This window comes from Entelurus aequoreus, linkage group LG15, assembly GCF_033978785.1.
Source record: "Entelurus aequoreus isolate RoL-2023_Sb linkage group LG15, RoL_Eaeq_v1.1, whole genome shotgun sequence".
NCBI lineage: Eukaryota > Metazoa > Chordata > Actinopteri > Syngnathiformes > Syngnathidae > Entelurus > Entelurus aequoreus.
This window is the reverse complement of record NC_084745.1, coordinates 41,920,308-41,935,387: the sequence shown is the minus strand read 5'-3', so window position 1 is coordinate 41,935,387 and position 15,080 is coordinate 41,920,308. Positions and strand designations below refer to the sequence as shown.

The window sequence follows — 15,080 nt, the reverse complement described above, 5'->3', positions numbered from 1 at the left end:
AAGGAAAAAAAATGTACGACGGAATGACAGACAGAAATACCCATTTTTTTATATATATAGATTTATTTATTTAGCTATTCTTGTTTAAATCACACTTACATGTAACTTACAAATGACAATATATATATATATATATATATATATATATATATATATATATATATATATATATATATATATATATATATATATATATTAAAAAAAAACTTAAAATGTAAAGTGTTTTTTGTGTTTAATATAAATGAACTCTGACCTAGTATAGTTCAAAGGTCAGTATTGTGCGCATGACCAAAACGTAGCGTTTGTTGCGCTCTTACAAACAAGCTAACGTTAGCGGACGCAGCGAATATGAGGAGAAGAGTTACCCCAAAAAATGTCAGAAAAAAGAAAGAAAACATATAATTTTCACGACGAATGGGAGGTAGAGTTTTTTTTTTACCACTGTGAAAGGATCCTGCGTGTGTTTCATTTGCGGGGCAACTGTGGCAATAGCAAAGCGGCACAATGTGGAGAGACATTTCACTACGTGTCACACAAGCTACCATGCTAACTACCCACCGGTCAGCGGACTGCGCGCAGAAAAACCCCGCGAGTTAAAGGCAGCTTTGTGCAAACAGCAGTCTTTTTTCACTAGACCGGTTAAAAACTTCCAAAAAGCAACCAAAGCCTCGTTTGAGCTACGCAATTCTTGATGAAGAAAAAGAAGGCATTCACAGACGGGGAGGTTGTCAAAGAAGCAATGATGATAATTGCTAAAACTGTGCTTGAAGACGAGAAGTATGGAACCAATGTACTCTCCAGTCTCTCCGATGTTCAACTCGGGGCAACTAAGTAAGGTAAGAAGAGTGTCGGCGATGTCTGGGAACTTGACCGACCAGCTGGACCGTGATCTGGCGAGGTGCCGGTGGTTCAGCATCCAGTGTGACGAGTCGGTGGACCGCAGCAGTACGGCGCAGCTGATGGTCTTTATCCGGATGGTGTTTGATGATTTCTCCACAAAAGAAGAACTTCTGACACTACTGCCCCTGAAGACAACTACGAGGGGAGTTGACATTTATAACGCAGTTAAGGAGTTTTTGGTGGAAAAAAAGGTGCCGCTGGAAAAGCTGATATCAGTGACTATGGATGGGGCTCCTGCTATGATTGGCCGACACACAGGATTCGTTGCTCACTGTAAAGCTGACCCAGAGTTCCCAAACTTTCTGCAGTACCACTGCATCATACACCAGCAGGCCTTATGTGCAAAAGTGATCTGCTTTGAGCACGTAATGACTCCCGTCGTAAAGATCATAAACAGCATCCGCTCCAGAGCTAAACAGCACAGAACATTCAATGTACTTTTGGAGGAGCAGTCAGCTGAATATGGTGACCTGCTACTTCACACAGAAATCCGATGGCTCAGCAGGGGACGAATTTTGCAACGTTTTTTGTCACTTTTGGGTGAAATCAAAGACTTCATGCAGTCCAGAGGTGAGGACACCGTGCTGCTGGAGGACACTGAGTGGATACTTGACTTTGCATTTTTAACGGACATTACTGGAAGACTGAACAGTTTGAACTGTGAGCTGCAAGGCAAATGTAAAACTGTTGCTGATATGATAAGTGCTTTAAATGCATTTAAAGCTAAGATGAACCTGTTCTCTGTGCATTTACAGAGAAAACAAGTGCTGCACTTTCCCTCTGTGCAGATGGTGCTGAAACACAATGCTTCTGCATCTGAGGCTTTTAACAAAGTTGCAGAAAAGTACTCTCAGGTCATAAACAGAGTTGGGCAAGAGTTTGAGAACAGGTTTTGTGACCTGAATCAGCTTGAGCCATGTGTGTCGTTCATTTCTTATCCTTTCATGAACGTGTACATATCATGCATTGCTGAGCAGTTAAGTGCAACATTCAGCCTGGATGCTGAACAGGTGGAGATTGAAATTGTAAAACTGCAAAATGACCTCCACCTCAAAGCCCACCAGGCTGCACCAAACTTTTGGTTCCTTGTTGACACAGAAAAGTACAGTGGTGTATGCGCAGCAGCTATGAAGGTTGCAAGCCTGTTTGGTTCAACTTATCTTTGTGAATCAGCCTTTTCTGACATGAACTTCATCAAGAACAAACACAGAACATGCCTCACTGATGCACATCTGCAAGACTCACTCAGAGTTGCAGTGTCAAGTTACACACCAGAGTACAACACACTAGTTAACAGCATGCAATGCCAGGCTTCCCACTAACTGACAAAGAAACAGATAACAGATTTGGTGTCCAGTTCAAAGTGTGACATGATTTATTTAAAAATTTGAGAGTTTACTTTTGTATTTTACATGAGTTATTATTTGTACAAAAAATGGTGCAAAGTAATTCATGATTTGTTAAAACATGTTAGTGGCTAGCTAGTTAAAATGGGATATTGTGATCATTTGAAAATGTTCAATTTGAAAAATGTGCACTTAGAGAAAATATAAAAATAAAGTGTTGCATATTGATATTTATCTGTTTCTATATATATTTATTGTGAGAAATCATTAAGATGATCAGTGTTTCCACAAAGATAAATATCATTAATTATTAATAATAACATAGAGTTAAAAGTAAATTGAGCAAATTGGCTATTTCTGGCAATGTATTTAAGTGTGTATCAAACTGGTAGCCCTTCGCAATAATCAGTACCCAAGAAGTAGCTCTTGGTTTCAAAAAGGTTGGTGACCCCTGCAACAAAGGTATCAAAATATGGTACTGCTCGAATCGATACCCAATATTCCAACGGAATTTTATAGGTACTTACCTTACTTTGATACCATCATCATCATTCATCATTTCTTTTTATTCCTTTCATGAAAATGCATATATACAAGCCATATACAGTTGACACTTTGATTGTTTTTTTGTTTCTTATACATTTCCATGATCAGAAAGGAGCAGATGGAAGAATACTATTCTTATATTTATCTGCCCCCTTTTTAACACAAATTATTTTAGATTACTTTATCACTGTTTCCTCCACCAACACCCGAACTCCAACATACTTTTAATTTTAGTTTAAGCAATTTCAAAATGACACGTTCCAATAAAAATCAAAAATCAGTTTGACATAATTCCAGTTGTCTCTTTTTGCAACTCTTTTTAAATTCAAAGATATTCTTGCAACTTTTTAAGTCTTTGTTTAGAGAATTCCATGCTTTCACACCAGCAACAGACAAGCACAGTTACCAATCCCTAGTTGCTAACTAACTGACAAATAAACCCCAATGATTAAATAACCTCCTGGCGGATGTAATAACATTAATCGTACTTATATTACAACAGGCCCTGTGATGAGGTGGCGACTTGTCCAGGGTGTATCCCGCCTTCCGCCCGATTGTAGCTGAGATAGGCGCCAGCGCCCCCCTGCAACCCCGAAGGGAATAAGCGGTAGAAAATGGATGGATGGATATTACAACAAATAGAAACAATAATATCCTAGGGGATGCTATGTCATGTTCTTTGTTGGCAAACCCGGGCACTTCAGAGGGAGCCTGAGAAAAAGTAATGGTTTGCAATATCTTAGAGGGTCAGAGTGGAAAACAAACTGTAGTGCAATCATTGCCATAGACACAAAGATTGGATGGACTAAAATCCTGGATGGAAAGAGCAACAAGGGTTTGATGATGAAAAGAAAGAAAGTTCTGCTGTGTCACTTTTGTTGTTCTTTGGGGAAATTGTTCCTCCACACAATGAAAGTGAGGGGTGGCATTGTGAAATCTTTTGGCCTAAGTCCTAAAGCCCTAAAGTGGGTTCCTTCTTATGCATTTCAATGATTTGAAACATTTTTCTTTCAGCTGCAGTTAGAAACTAGAAGAAAAACACAGTCATGCTGGAATGATATTTGTAGAATTTTTACATTGGCCGGTTATACACTGGCACACTTACAGACTAACAATTAGGGCCTGATCTAGTAAAGGTTTGCATTATTGGCACTTGTTTTAAGTATAGAAGATATATTAAAAAAAACAAAAAGAAGGCAAAAGCACACCTTCAGCGTGCTGGAAAAAGCTTCTGTTGTCTAAATGCCGCTCCTACATTGCCCAGCAAAGGTGGTACAAATTATAGTTATGTGCTGCATGTTTGACAACATAACAAAACAACCCAGGTTGGAGCATAGTGTCATGGAGCTAAATGAAGATTTATTGTGTCTACAAGGTTTTAGCTGACATCATGGCGACACAATAAATCTTCATTTTATTTGGCGGTCTGCCCCACTTTTGTACGGGCAGTTTTAGTAGATCATCTGCATCACACACACTAATAGTACACACATTTCTATACTCTGAACATGCGGTTTAGTGCTTTTTATTTGGAATCTTTGTAGATCAGGCATATAGTCTTATTAGCGCATACGCGTGTTCACACAGTACCCAGATGTTGCACTCAAAATGGTACTGTAAGGGCCTGAACTACTAAAGGTTTGCATGTATTAAAACATGTGCAAACTTGACAGTGCACGCAGAGCTAATCTACTAAACTTGTACGCAGAGGATTGTGTCTCTTAGGTGAATAATGGGAGGAGAAAATGCAAATATAATGGTTTTGCAGACGCAGCATGATTTATAAAGACTAAAACTCAACTGCAGGAGCTGTTTTGTGTCCATATTTTGTACGTCCAGAAAGGACATGAAAAAACTGGCAGTTGTGCAGAAAAAGTGTAAGAAAGGAGGCGATCGTGCTCTAGCTCTGTCCTACGCATGCCTTTCAATATACATATATATATATATATATATATATATATATATATATATATATATATATATATATATATATGCAGTTTATAGATCGTCGAAAATAAAAATATTAGACATATTGTCTATTCAGCAGTATCAATTCCTAGATTATAGTTGATGGATGGCATACTGTTAGGGGCTGATAAAAACAAATCTTTTATGAGCGCACCTTCAGCGGGCTAAAAAATAATGGGTTCCATTGCAGATGCACTGCAGGAGTGTTTCTAAATTGCCCATACAAGATTAGTGCATATAATATTTGTCTTCTGAGGTTGTATAAATAGCACAACACCACAGTTAGGAGCGTGATAACGTGCATGTGAAATAAATAAGGTGATAGCCGGTAGTGCAGTGGTGTGCAGTCACTAGAGGCAGGGGAGGCACGGCCTCACCTGCCATCATGAAAAGAAAAAAAAAAAGTAAAAAGAAAAAAAAAAAAATTAAATTGTTATATGTATCCAGTGATTATACTAAAGTTATTTTCCATTTAACTTCACCAGTTTTAGATTATTTTTATTTTTATTTTCACATTTGCCATTCAAATACTGAGAAGAGACGGTGCAGTCATCAGCAGCTAGTTGAGGCACGTCACTGCGTTGTGCCTCAACATGGATTGCGCAATGACTCGGCTAACTGCTGGGCTGCTGTGCAGTGAGACCGTATTGCTATATTAATTATATTATACATTTCCATAGTTTAGTTAGCTGAGGTATATAATGTACAGTGTATTTTGTCAACAACTGTATGTGTGTAAAGTATTTCTTGTGCTGAGCGATCATAAAACTCTGCTGCGAAGACGCACTGTGAGAGGTTCGTCTCATAACCCCGCCTCCTGGTGCCAAGCATCTCCGCCGCAGAATGCACCGCCCGACGGGAGCGCCACACCAACCAAAGCCCACACCCAAACCCTCCACGTGCAAGACCGAATCCACCCAAAAAAAGTCACTTAACAAGAAGCCAAAAAGTGCGAAAACAACAATGCTCGCGCTGGAGGAGCCACGAACGACCGCAGGGACACAACATTAGGTACACCTGCAGACTGCAGCACGGATTTCATATTTCATTCATTTACAACTCCTCCAACACGAACACCACTGTTCCCGCACTTATAAGTAAAGGTAAGACCATAATAACGTTTTTTTATTAAATGTGCTTTTTTGTGTGCTACAGTTTGTAAGTGTAAAGTTAAAGTTAAGTTAAAGTACCAATGATTGTCACACACACACTAGGTGTGGTGAAATGTGTCCTCTGCATTTGACCCATCCCCTTGTTCACCCCCTGGGAGGTGAGGAGAGCAGTGGGCAGCAGCGGCGCCGTGCCTGGGAATAATTTTTGGTGAATTAAGCCCCAATTCCAACCCTTGATGCTGAGTGCCAAGCAGGGAAGAATGCTGGTATGAGCTTTTAAACATAACTTGTTAACTGCTGCCAATCAAATGGTGAATAAGATACTCTTTAGGGTTCATATGTGTGCCTCACCAGTCATGAACCTCACCGCACGCCACTGCAGTAGTGTATGCAAAAACCTAATTGAAATAAGCCTGTCTGCACCAGTTATCAAGTGTAAACGCAGTCTTAGTAGATCACACGCAACATGCAATATTTACGGCAATATTTACAATATTTCCTGCTTGAGTTATTACAATTCAGTGTGCAGCTTTATGATAGAGCAGGTCTCTAACTTTCATCACTATGAAAACTACTGTGACAAAAAGAGAAGTGAGATATTTGTTGAACTAATTTGACTGGCAACATTTCAATTGTGCTTTGTATATACAGTATAAGAGATCTCCTCTCGGTGAGATTATAGTCTTAATGCTATGTTCTGTAATTTATCATTAAATAAAAGCATCACACACAGCCCATTAAAGTGGAATAAATGACACGCCACTAAGAGTTTTAAGCCACATACCTCTCTTCTCCCCCAGAAGGGTGCAAACAGGATGTGTAATATCCTCATCGAATCACGACGTGTGCTGGACCTCGGACCAACTGCACTCAGTGACAAAACAAACACGCTGACATAAATATTGCACTTATTGCAGCCATAGACAGCAGAGCACTTCTATTTCAACTTCTATACACTTGAGTTACCTGCTGCACTGACAAGATGCATGCTCGGTGCGTGTTGGCGAATGCGGCGCAACTGCCAAGTCGAAACTGGCGTGTGACGTCTCGATTTTTCTTGTTCTTTCACAGGGTGCGCCAACATGAAAACAAAAAAAATAGGGTCTATCGGCCACTTACTTATTAATAAAAATACCAGGCAAAGTGCGTCCCTTGACAGCTCACTACGGAACACTTACTTTTGTTTCAAAATACGGGGTGATTCCGTGTTTCAAGGGACGTTTGGCAACCCTATGTCCCGGCAAAGACTGCCAGCACCTCCGTTGGCAGCACGCCAGAACACGCTCCTGCTCGCGCTGGCCGCATCGCGCCCACACGCCGGCAAGGCTGCGGGCGATCAGCAATCCGCACACCTGGGACTGATGAGGGCGAGCTGTATAAAGACCAGTGGACCCAAGGATCCTGGGCCGGAACATAATCTTTTGTTACCTTAGTAAGCACCCCGTGTCTGCCTCTCCTCCTGTGACTTCCTTGTTTCTGTGTCTGATGTTCCTGTTGTCTTCCCGTGTTCTCCTGTGATCGAGCTGTGTGCCTCGACTCCTTTCCGGATTGCCTCCCCTGATCCTCGACTTGCTTGGACACGGACCACGTTGCTTCGCCCCAGCCCCCGACCACTGGCTTGCCCACGGACTGCCTTCTTGCCTTGTCCCTCCTTTCGATTCAACACTACGGTAAAACACTCAAGTAATTCCCACACCTAGTCTACACCACACACTCTTGGATTTTGGTCATACTCCATTCTCTAGTTGATTCATAGTATTATTGTGGATTATTATATATATTGTAACATATATATAATAAAATACATAGCAATATGTTCCCCTTGTGGTTCTGTGCCGTCAACTCCTCCTGCATACATAACACCCTATTTAAGTAGCATTTATGCTAGTGTTACAGGTCTCATAGGTGTGTGTTCAGTAGACAAAACAGTTGTGTTCATTGTCTAACCCAGGGATGTCAAAGTCAAATACATCAGAGGGCCAAAAAAACTAATTTGCTACAAGCCGAGGGCCGGACTCGAACAATGTTTATTAAAACAAATTAAAATGATTGCACATAACCTATTGAACAAAGACCTAACACAGTGTACTGTATTTAATTTAATGATTAAATGAATAATCCAACATTTTTGTATGGCTCTGTCAGTAATTTCAAGTGAAAACATTTTTCAACAGGCTCACAGACAAAAACAAACTTCCTTTAAGTGAAGTGAAGTGAATTACATTTATATAGCGCTTTTTCTTAAGTGCCTCAAAGCGCTTTACATTGTGAAACCCAATATCTAAGTTACATTTAAACCAGTGTGGGTGGCACTGGGAGTATGTGGGTAAAGTGTCTTGCTCAAGGACACAACGGCAGTGACTAGGATGGCGGAAGCGGGGATCGAACTTGCAACCCTCAAGTTGCTGGCACGGCCGCTCTACCAACCGAGCTATACCGCCCCAAAAGCAGGCGGCTGTGGCCTGCGGGCTGGCCGGTTCTAATACTAATCAAATATCATTCCGGGGCCATAGATAATTAATTTGCGGGGCAGATGCGGCCCGCGGGCCTTGACTTTGACATCCCTGGTCTATCCATCCATCCATCCATTTTATTCCGCTTATCCGAGGTTGGGTCGCTGGGGCAGCAGCCTAAGCAGAGTAGCCCAGACTTCCTTCTCCCCAGCCACTTCGTCCAGCTCCTCCCGGGGTATCCCGAGGCATTCCCAGGCTGAGAAGACATAGTCTTCTCAACGTGTCCTGGGTCTTCCCCGTGGCCTCCTACCGGTCAGACGTGCCCTAGGGAGGCGTTCGGGTGGCATCCTGACAAGATGCCCGAACCACCTCATCTGGCTCCTCTCGATGTGGAGAAGGAGCAGCTTTACTTTGAGCTCCCCCAGGATGACAGAGCTTCTCACCCTATCTCTAAGGGAGAGCCCCGCCACCTGGCGGAGGAAACTTATTTTGGCCGCTTGTATCCGTGATCTTGTCCTTTGGGTCATGAGCTTTGGGTTATGACCCAAAGGACAAGATCACGGTGAGGATGGGAACGTAGATGGACCGGTAAATTGAGAGCTTTGCCTTCCGGCTCGGCTCCTTCTTCACCACAACGGATCGATACAACGTCCGCATTACTGAAGACGCCGCACCGATCCGCCTGTTGATCTCACGATCCACTCTTCCCTCACTCGTGAACAAGGGTACTTGAACACCCCCACATCTAACCCCTGGAAAACCCCGGCAATGTTTAAGGAGAGTGAGGACACAAACTATCTTTGAAGCTTCCCAAGTTTCCTCTCTTTATTACACATTTTATATTTCCTATAAATAGGGATGATACTCGAAACCGATTTTCCCGGTTTTTCGATAAGAAAAGAACAGAGTACTCGGACTCAAATCCCTTTTTGAGAACCGGTACCCGTTATCGAGACCACTATAGTAAAGAAAAAGAGTTGGTTCTTTATTCGAATCCCTCGGGACGAATCCCGTCCCGACCAGAAATGCCCCGTGGGACATCACAAGAAATGACGTCACGTAGCTCAGTCATTAGGCGCAGATAGCGAAAGCAGGAAAACAATGGACCGGAAAAAGCGCTCCGAGGTGTAATAAAGTTCAAATAATCCAATGAATAGCTTTACTGAGAGATTTGAGCAGGGTACAAACACATGACGGACACTTTTATGACCAACCGGAAACATAGCAACCAGGCTAGCAACGCACCTCCTTTACGGCAGCTGTCGCAACGTTCTTAAAGCAACCGCAGCACATACATATATATACAACACATCTCCCTTTTTTTAACTTTTGTTTTTCTTTCCTTGTAAACTAAACAAAATCACACTGTATATGTGTTGTCTGTCTAATTATAAATAATACAGACGAGGCGTGTTGGCTGAGTTCTTGACGTTTACTTTCACAGCGTGCTCAGAACCTCATTCTTAGCTGCCGGGTCGACATGCAACAACACTTTTCGGGGCTACCACGCATGCTCGTCACTCCTGTTGCATGCTGGGTAGTGTAATTGTTATATTCCCTAGCTCATAACATCACATCTTTCCCCCTATAAAGAAATAATGTTAACTCAATAAAGTGTATTTATTTTTTTAGCTTTAACTTTTCATTTTTTAGCATTGTAACCACATTTGCAAAAAACTTTTCTCTTCATAGAATTTTCTTTCAATAAAGAAATAAAGTGCAAAAATGTGAAAGCATCATAACTAGGGATGATGTTTGATAAGAAATTATCGAGTTCGAGCCTATTATCGAATCCTCTTATCGAACCGATTCCTTATCGATTCTCTTATCGAGTCCAGATAGGTTGTTGTATATGGAAAAAACACACAATAATTGGTTTAACAAAAGCTCACTTTTATTATATAAGAAAAAAATGTAATCTAATAAATAAATAAATATTGACTGTTACCCCCCTAAAAAAATAAAATAAAATAAATAAATATTGACTGTTGTTACCCAAAGTATATTAAGTGGGATTTTTCAGAAAAACAAATATATACAGTAACACAGAAACAACCTGTCTCTATGATCACTATAGGTGTATAAATAATAATATAGTGTTAAATAAAATCAGTCCCTTGGGCACAAAACTGAAAATAATACACCTCTCCAAAAAGTGCACTTCTGCTGCTATTTGACATAACTGTTTGTGATGATGCTTTGACATTTTTGCACTTTAATTCTTTATTGAAAGAAACTTCTATGAAGAGAAAAGTTGTTTGCAAATGTGGTTACAATGCTAAAAAATGAAAAGTTAAAGCTAAAAAAAGAAATACACTTTATTGAGTCAACATTATTTTTTTATAGGGGGAAAGATGTTATGAGCTAGGGAATATAACAACTACACTACCCAGCATGCAACGGGAGTGACGAGCATGCGCGGTAGCCCCGAAAAGTGTTGTTGCATGTCGTCACGTAAGAATGAGGTTATGAGCACGCTGTGAAAGTAAACGTCAAGAACTAAGCCAACACGCCTCGTCTGCATTATTTATAATTAGACAGACAACACATATACAGTGTGATTTTGTTTTGTTTACAAGGAAAGAAAAACAAAAGTTAAAAAAGGGCGATGTGTTGTATATATATGTATGTGCTGCGGTTGCTTTAAGAACGTTGCGACAGCTGCCGTAAAGGAGGTGCGTTGCTAGCCTGGTTGCTATGTTTCCGGTTGGTCGTAAAAGTGTTCGTCATGTGTTTGTACCCTGCTCAAATCTCTCAGTAAAGTTATTCATTGGATTATACCTTTTGTTTTGAACTTTATTACACCTTGGAGTGCTTTTTCCCGTCCATTTTTTTTCCTGCTTTCGCTATCTGCGCCTAATGACTGAGCTACGTGACGTCATATCTTGTGATGTCACACGGAGCATTTTTGGTCGGGACGGGATTCGTTCCGAGGGATTCGAATAAAGAACCAACTCTTTTTCTTTACTATAGTGGTCTCGATAACGGGTACCGGTTCTCAAAAAGGGATTCGAGTCCGAGAACTCGGTTCTTTTCTTATCGAACCAGGAAAACCGGTTTCGAGTATCATCCCTAATCATAACAAACAGTTATGTCAAATAGCAGCAGAAGTGCACTTTTTGGAGAGCTGTATTATTTTCAGTTTTGTGCCCAAGGGACTGATTTTATTTAACACTATATTATTATTTATACACCTATAGTTATCACAGAGACAGGTTGTTTTTGTGTTACAGTATATTTTTGTTTTTCTGAAAAATCCCACTTAATATACTTTGGATAACAACAGTCAATATTTATATATTAATATATATATATATATATATATATATATATATATATATATATTTTTTTTAGAGGGGTAACAGTCAATATGTACTTATTTAATAGATTTCATTTTTTTCTTGTATAATAAAAGTGAGCTTTTGTTAAACCAAATAATGTGTGTTTTTTTCCATATACAACAACCTAACTGGAGTTGATAAGAGAATCGATAAGGAATCAGTTCGATAAGAGGATTCGATAATAGGCTTGAACTTGATAATTTCTTATCAAACATCATCCCTACCTATAAACCACAATAAAAATATAATTATTATTCTCTAAATTCAATATTACATTGTCAAAACATATCTTCTCCATAGCACAATAGCTATTATAATGGTCTGCACTACTGTATATTCACATTTATCATTTAGACATGAAGTGTCCTTGGGAAGTATACTTATAATCACACAAAATGTATCCATGTCACTCAGTCCATAATCTATTTACAAATATAAGCAATAACAATAATATATTTACACAGAGAAAAATATGACCTTGTGTGAGATAGAAGACAGAAGTATATCTATACACTGCAGTGCTCTTTGCTTGGCATAAAAAGGGTTAAATGCTCTCAACTGACCCACATGCTGGCTAGGTGCTTACACACTGTACTCTTAAAACTCTAAAAGCACTAAAACATCAATCTCTGTCGCTGAACCGTATTACTTTTGAATTATAGGGTGTTTATTCATCAAAAGTTTACATTTGAGATACTTCACAACATTACTAACCTGGAAAAGGCAATGTTTAAGGAGAGTGAAGACACAAACTATCGTTGAAGCTTCCCGAGTTTCCTCCGAGGGGCGGGGCAGGAAGTACCCACACCTAAAAAGGGACCTACGGGAAACTACTTCACTACACATTAGTTCCACTCAGCATTTCTTTCTGTTCATTAACATGGATGGAAAACGGCTATATTATATCTTTAGCAATAAAAAGTGATTGACAAAAAAAAACATACATAACCCACATGTAATCACATTGTGAAGGCATCACACTAGCTCCATCCTCACGTTCATGTTTCGTATTGTTTTCAAATTTAAGGAATCATTTTGTGGACAGAGGAGGACTTTGAGGGCAAAAACTAAATGATTTAAAATGTCTAGTTATTGTGTACTATCAGTGGTGTGCCGTCAGAGCCAGCAAGGTCTTCTCTTCTGGCCTAACATAACCAGAAATCATGATCATGACTAAAGATACAAGTATTTTTTTATTTACTTTCCATAAATATCTAAAAGTATTTATAATCTGTTCATGTCATATTATGCTCCTTCCAGAGCTGTTGTTTTTAGTTTTAGTTTGTATCCAATCAGAATTCAGCTAGCTTATGTTGCCATGCTCTACCAAATCTGCCCGAGGCCTTCAGAATCAACAATGCAGGTGTCTATGTGTAACAGCGTCAATTATGTCTTGTAAATAATGTATTTTATAATGTTTTAATATTGTTATAATTACACAAAATGTGTAAGTTACATGTAAATACCTGAATGTTGTTCGATGTTTTGTCAACGTGGAACCATTGTCTCGTTGTCCCTCCTACTGCAATAATTACTGTGACACCTGTCTTTTTATATGCGTTGGACACGCCTTCCAACTTCCCTTTTGTCTACGATAATGGGAGAGGTAGGCGTCCATGCTACGACAGAAAATGTATCGTCTTGTTAAGAACTTAAGTTCTCTTTCCTGTTCATTATTATATTTGTGTAGGGGTTCGACGATGGCAAAAAGTTATTGACAACAATTGCATTCTATGTATTATCAGGTATGTTTGTATTTCACTGTTGTACGTAACACCCCCTTTTGTCTACAATAACGGGAGAGGGGCTCAACGATGGCAAAAAGTTATTGATAACAATTGTATTCTGTGTATTATCAGTAAAGTGCAGCTGAGCAGCAACCCATGGTGTCGGTCATGTTCCAAAAAATCCACACAACGCAGAGGAAAAAAACACCGGTTACATATGCATTGTATGTGAACGGGAACATAGAGTTGATAGACAATTGCGATAGCCAATCACATCACGAGTTGTTGTCAGTAAGGCCTTCTAGATGGCCTCACGTTGAACGGGACATTTACGCGTCCTGTGATTGGATACTCACCGGGACCGTTAGCGGATGAATTTGAGAACACATACAGTTGATAGACAGTTGCGATAGCCAATCAGATCACAAGTTGTTGACAGTAGCCTATCTAGGTAGCCTGATGTTAACGAGACTGTGATTGGATACTCACTTGTCATTCCAAAGTGAGTATCCATTCACAAGTTTCAATTTAGCAGGAAGCGGGAAGTGTTGCGCCGTAGCCAGACCGGGATAGCAGAGAAGGAGAACAAAACGTTGATTTAGAGTGGCCGACCTGAGATCGGTAGTTGTGATCGGTAGTATTTCTCCAGCAATGGTCAGGTGGTGACATCAATTATGCTATTTTGAGAGGTAATCATTGAAGTCGGACATCGAATGTCGGAATCAGCAGAATAAAACCCTGATCGGAACATCCTTATCTGTAACACATAAACAACATAATACAGTATGTGTTAATGTTTTTAATGAGGTTTTCAAAAATAAAATTGAACTTTTCTTTGAAAAGAAACTTCTTATCACTTGTATCCAAGTTCAAATGATTGAAAATAGCTTTGTCAGAAATTCACAATACATTTTTGACCCTGCTTCTGGAAGGAATCAGAACCAGAAACGAAAAAATTAATCAGAAATGTCCAACTTCAAATAGTGCCCAACCTAGTCATAAAACAGGCCTGGGCAAAATACGGTCCGCGGGCCACATGCGGCCCATCAAGATTTTACAAACCCCGTTTTCATATGAGTTGGGAAATTGTGTTAGATGTAAATATAAACGGAATACAATGATTTGCAAATCATTTTCAACCCATATTCAGTTGAATATGCTACAAAGACAACATATTTGATGTTCAAACTGATAAACTTTTTTTTTTTTTTGCAAATAATCTTTAACTTTAGAATTTGATGCCAGCAACACGTGACAAAGAAGTTGGGAAAGGTGGCAATAAATACTGATAAAGTTGAGGAATGCTTATCAACCGCTTATTTGGAACATCCCACAGGTGAACAGGCAAATTGGGAACAAGTGGGTGCCATAATTGGGTATAAAAGTAGATTCCATGAAATGCTCAGTCATTCACAAACAAGGATGAGGCGAGGGTCACCACTTTGTCAACAAACGCGTGAGCAAATTGTTGAACAGTTTAAGAAAAACCTTTCTCAACCAGCTATTGCAAGGAATTCAAGGATTTCACCATCTACGGTCCGTAATATCATCAAAGGGTTCAGAGAATCTGGAGAAATCACTGCACGTAAGCAGCTAAGCCCGTGACCTTCGATCCCTCAGGCTGTTCTGCATCAACAACCGACATCAGTGTGTAAAGGATATCACCACATGGGCTCAGGAACACTTC

At 39.9% G+C, this 15,080-nt stretch overlaps 1 long non-coding RNA gene across 1 annotated transcript; it reads right to left on the bottom strand.

The window, feature by feature from the left end:
• Positions 1-7,123: 7,123 nt before the first annotated feature.
• On the bottom strand, positions 7,124-12,435 carry LOC133630472 (uncharacterized). Its single transcript, XR_009821259.1, has 3 exons — positions 12,381-12,435; positions 7,301-7,537; positions 7,124-7,230 (listed from the first exon to the last, which is right to left on the bottom strand). It is a non-coding gene; the product is annotated as an uncharacterized LOC133630472 (long non-coding RNA).
• Positions 12,436-15,080: the final 2,645 nt, after the last annotated feature.